Source organism: Dipodomys ordii, unplaced genomic scaffold (assembly GCF_000151885.1).
Source record: "Dipodomys ordii isolate 6190 unplaced genomic scaffold, Dord_2.0 Scaffold61, whole genome shotgun sequence".
Lineage (NCBI taxonomy): Eukaryota > Metazoa > Chordata > Mammalia > Rodentia > Heteromyidae > Dipodomys > Dipodomys ordii.
In genome coordinates, this window is record NW_012267277.1 from 3,548,275 (window position 1) to 3,554,399 (window position 6,125).

Sequence of the window (6,125 nt, forward strand, 5' to 3'; positions counted from 1 at the left end):
AGGTCAACTCTGAATTCTGCCAAGTTTTGCCTTTAGTGCTACAGAATGAAATGAGGTAATGTACTTTATGAACTGTGAAGAGCTACAGAAATGTGAGCTGTTTTTAGATTTGATGATTTATGGTACGAGAAGGCCTTTATAAATGAAGTGGCCCTCCTACTTCCTCATTTAACACAGATGGGCCATGACTTGCCCAAGGTCATAACTGAACAGTGATGATATTGGGACCTATGTTTTTCAGAGGTCTGTGGACCAGCTGTCCCTACAGACCCTCTCCCCTCTCCTTGACTATTGTGGCACCTGATAGGTTCAAACCTTTCTATTCTGTGCTTTTGTTCATGTCTACTCTTTTGTTCTCTTCCAGGTATTCCCCTCCTGTCTCCCCTTCCTCCTAAGTTGTACAGTTCATTTCCAACATAGTGTCTAGTGAATATCACTCTTGAATTGGTTCACCATTTGTCCTACCATTTTTGTGCTTCCTCTTGCCCTCCCCAAGTCAGATGGACTTATATACAAGACAAAGTGTACTGAAGTCAAATGCAGTGACAAAAGGGAATAAACCAAAGAATAAAGGAAAGACAAGACAGTACAATACAAAACCTATTGTTTCCATTTCTTGGAGTTCATTTTGATAAGCATCGTTTTATATAGCCATATGCACATAGATACTGAGCTTTTGTGATCTTGTGGTCTCACGTAAACCTTTAGAGTGCTGTTTAAATAATCATGTCCAAGAGTAATTATTTGTCTTTTACTATCCATTGAGTCTACTTGTAGATTTATAGGTGAATTCTAATGATCATATGTGAGGGAAACCATGCAGCCCATGTTTCTTTGGGTCTGGCTTACTTCACATAGCATACTTTTTCCAAATCTTTCCATTTCCTTATGAATGTGGCAATGTCATTTTTTCTCATGGAGGCATAGAATTCCATTGTGGATATATACCACCTTTTCTTGATTCTTTTGTCCACTGAGGGTCACCTGGGTTGATTCCATAGTTAATAAGTGGCCTAAAGACTTAAAGAGAGACTTTTCTGAAGAAGAAATAAAAATGGACAATAGACATATGACGAGATGTTAAACATCTCTGGCCACAAAAGAAATGCAAATCAAGGCAAATTTGAGAGTCCACCCCACCCCAGTTAAAATGGCCATTATCAAGAAAACTAACAATGATAATAACATCAACCCAGATGTGCATATCATTTCATGTGTGATTAGCTTGCTTATGGTGACTGGAGTTTCCTCTACCTGTGGTACTCTACCATCCTGACTTCTGGGTTCATGAGCTCTGAAATATACCACATACATGAGATACAGCCCTTCCAGCAAAGACATTTACAATGACTTCTTTCTGTTTCAAAGGGAAGTACTGCACTTGAGTACGATCTCTCTTCCCGTAGCTGTGATTACAGCAGAGGCATCTTAGGTAGCAGGAGATGGAACTGATGCCCAGAGAACATCCTCTGAACACAAGACCTATCTGGTTCCATTTTACTTTCTCTATATTTAATATCAGGTGCTTATAGGGAGCAGTTTTCATGAGGACCTCTAGCAGCCTCCAATATCTTTCTCAAACTACGGTGATGGCAGAAGAGTGAGGTTGAACTTTGACTTTTCCTTCTTTCTGACTTACGGTGTCATTAAATTCTTGATCCACATGGAAGTCATGGAGGATCTATTTGAAGGAGTCCAGCTAGAGCATGATCCCAGGGCATGGAGCTGGTGATGATGGGTTGAGGGTAGTTCTGGAGAAACAAATGGGAGAGACACTCCATTCCATTAGCTAAAGTAAGCAAGCAGTCCTTACATACCACATACCTTATTTTCTCATTTTAGCTCCATGATCATGCCTCATGTTTATGATCTATTCACTTGAAGGAATAGATCATAAATGAGAACAAAATCCAGAGTCTCTGAGATGTGCTGAGTGCTGGTTCATTACTAGCTCATCCACTTTGGATGTTTAATTGGGGCCATCTCTTCTGCAGGAGCACTTTCTTATCCCTGTCTACTTGACTACTTATCTGACTCACACTAGGTTTCTTTTCCAGGAAACTTCCCCAGGACCCCCATCTCATGGTGTGTCCCTCTTTTGTCCCCATTCACACTGTTTTGGCTTATAATGTAGCATCAGGCACTTTAAATTTAATCATCTTGGATTTTTTTTCTCTTGAAATTGTTATGTTTTTGAAATCAGGGACGATTTCATTTTCATATATGTCTGTGGAACCATGGTAGCTCCTATGCACTAGAGTCAGTAAATATTCTTAAACTGAAAAACAAAAAGTTGAAAAGTGAGGGCTTTATATAACTAATCAAAAATTGAATGAACCAGGAAGATAAAACACACGATACACTTTATTCTCCAGTGTTTCAGGAACATTCAGTCCTCAAGAAACCCAGTCAGTTCTGTAACCAGATGGGCTAAAGTGATGTCGTGAAAGTTTCACTGTTATGGCCCACGCGAACACCATCTCACTGCAGTTAATAGAAATAAATGTACCATTTAGTACTTTAAATCATGAAACAACATAACTGCCTTCTATTTCCAGTGACCTTCTGGTGCCCTCGTTATTTTCTCTCTGCAGAAGTCTGTGTCTGATCTTGTTGATTCAGCACCAGGGGGTGAGTCAAAAATGCACAGGTGAGGTGCAAAGAAGTCAGGGGAAAAGGAACCCAGTTTCCCAAGGAGTGGGAATGCCGCCATGATTTCTCGGCCTTCACGGCTGTGTCCCTCTAATCATCTTTGCACATTGCTGTACATTTGTTGACCTTCATCCCATTAGCTCCTGAGCATCCAGAGGGCTGGTATCCAATGGAATTCATCTTTAGATGTTCAGTGTGGGGCTATGTGTATTGACTATAGGAGGTTTTCAGGGAACTTACATTGCATAAAACCAAATGAATGACTGGATGTACACTTAAAGGAAAGACTGCTCTTTCTTTTTTTTATTGTGAAAATACCTTATAGAGGGGTTATAGTTACATGAGCAAGGTAATGAGTACATTTCTTATCAAGCATTGTTGCCTCCTCCTTTGTTTTTCCCTTACTATCCTTCTTTCTAACCTCTACCACACCCTAAGGAGAATTGGTGGAAAGGGTGGAGAGCATGTTGGGATTATGGTAAGAACAATATGATTGCATTCATGTGGGAGGGGGAAACCTTCGAAGAAACCTGGAGCCTTCTAGTCTTCTACTGGTGTTTCTCTTCCTCTCTCATAGTCTGTGGTTTTCTTCATGATTGACAATCTTCATGGTCAGATCTGGAGCTATTAGCTCCATGTCTCTTTTGCACAATTCTTAGCTCTTAGATGAGGCTCAGTAAGTCCTTTTTTTTTTCTTTGTTGGTCATGGGGCTTGAACTCTGGGACTGGGTGCTGTCGTTGAGTTCTTCAGCTCAAGGTGAATGCTCTAGCACTTGAGCCACAACACCACTTCCAGTTTTATTTTCTGGTGGGTATTTGGAGATAAGAGTCTCACAGACATGTCTGCCCAGTCTGGCTTTGAACTGTAATACTCAGATCTCAGCCTCCTGAGTAGCTAGAATTATAGCCGTGAGCCACAGGCTCCCTGCTAGTGAGTACTTTTAAATAAAGTTAAAATCTCTTCATGTATTCTTTAACTCTTCCTCTCATGGTCAGTCCTTCTCACCTTTAAAATACAGACTCTAATCTGAAGTCATCTGGTGTTAAACTTTTATTGGATAACTAAGGAAACTTAGGCTTGAAGGGACTTTAAGTTTAACATTGTGGAACTTAGTATCACACTAAGCATTAGCAAATGATTCCCTTGTCTCCTTGTCTGCTACCCTATACTGACTCCCAAATTCACCAGATTTGAATGCTTCCAAATGTATTTTTTGGGGGCGAGGGTTGTTGTTGAATAATTAGAAATCTCTTTGTCCAAGGGAAAATTTATCCAGCTCTGTATATAAAATAGGTAAAGTTAGTACTGGTATTTAAAGCATGCGTAGAGATATGCTACTCAAACCTCTAATATCCATAACTCTTGTGTAGCTAGGAGCCCCATAGTTTGAAAATTGCTGATGTAGGAGCGTACAGGTGGAAGGTTGTAGGTAGGAATGATCAATTCAGATCGAATCCTTGGAGCCATAAAGTGGCTGTGGCTATTTGGGCATCTTGGCAGTGAGAGATTACCAAGACAGTGGGGAAGTATGCTAGCATTTGCCCAGAGGTTGCAGTCCAAGCTTAAGATCTGCCAATTACTTAAGGACAAATTGTAAAATTTCACCTAATTCAGCCTTGATTTTTTCCAAGATGTTAATGACACTTGGTGATATCAATATCAATGGTGAGCCAGTTATTTTCTTCTAATACTAATGTAGGAAATAAAAAATGTTTAAGTGCCACTTATTTTAAAAATTCAAAGTGAACATAACTTTATTGGGTTTTAAGGGAAAAATTATATTCATATAGCCTATATAGCTTCCTTTATTAAATAAGAAACTTTCAATGAGAAAATTGAAAGCCTTGGAAGCCACTAAAATGATATCGTGGTGTAGTTGAAAAATGGCAATACAGAGACACGCAACTAACCTTCTATCATGAAGTTGTGAACTAAATTTGGCATTCACATTTCCTCACATGCATTATCTCTATTCATTACTAGGAAATACTGCAATGTACATATATAGTTGATGGGACTGGAGAAATAAAATCACTTTCTCTAAGTCATTCGGCAAGTTTGCCAGAGCAGTGACTCAAAGTAGTTACTTGCAGTTAATGTTATGTTTATAAACTATATTAATGAAGGCAGACATAGCAATTGTAATAAACCTCTAAATCTTATTGTTTAACACTGTGGAAGTTTTTGGTTTCTTTGCTAGTGGGTCTCTTCTATGCAGAGAGTTAGAGGATCAGGCTTCTTCCACAATTAGCTTTGAATTCTCAAACCCAAAGGACCTCCAGTTTACATGAGGGACATTTCCATCTTCTTAAGCTACAAAGGGAGAAAATGCTACAAGGAACATTTTCATGGAGCAGATCTGGAAAAATCACTTACATTCTATAGGTCATAAATCAGTCTCATGACCATTTCTAATGACAAATTAGCTGAGAGATATACTTTGTGACTGGTAAGGAAAGGGGCATAATAATGAGCTACATTGCTACTGAGGGTGCTTTGAAGACTGGGACTAGGTCTTATTCATTCCTGTGTTGTACAGTGTGAAACTTAGGCTGTTGGTGTTGAAGGATCTTCCTGTAGGTGATTTTAATTTCTATCCCTTCTTCTGATAGTATCCTCTCTATCTGTATGGGGATAAGTGGATTTACCATAATGTTGAATATATCCTTGCTGATTGGTGCAGGGGTAGATACCATATCAAACTGACCAATCAGAAACTCCCAATGAAAGAAATCAACTTTGTTCTATGGTGGCACAATCTGTCACTTTTATAAGGCTACTGATGAATCCCATTTTTGATGGCACTCATTACATGAGCACCTCCAAAACCCCCTGAATACTACTACCTTACTGGTTATTTCAACACACAAATTTTGGAGGAACACAGATATTCAAATCATAACAAACACTTTCTTCCATGAAGTAACTTGATATCCTTCTAATAAAGGTTCCCTTTGCCTGGTCTAATCTTAGTTAGGTGTGTTTCTCAAATAATCACAAGAGGCTTAGTCATGAAATTTTAACAGGCCAGAGGAACTTATGGTGAACTTTGCTGCTCTTTTTTTTTTGTGTGTGTGTGAAAATACCATGCAGAGGTGTTACAATTACATGGGTAGGAAAATGAGTACATTTCTTATTAAGCAGTGTTACCTCCCTGTTTCCCCTTCCCATCCCTTCCCATAACCCCCCCCCTCGCCAAATTGTAAAGTTTGTTTTTTGACATAATGTCTTGTACATCTCATTGTTGCAATGGGTCCACCTGTATCCCTATTTAAACAACTTGTTTTTTCCCTTCCCCTCCACAAATTATACCAACATCAAATACAGTGAAAGCAGGGGTTGTACAGTGGGGGAGGGACATACAAACAACAAAGAAATCATCTTATAAATATGTTAGAAACAATTGCATGAAAGCAAACACATTTGAATACTTACCTTGGGGTTCATTTCACCTAACATCAACTTATCTGAC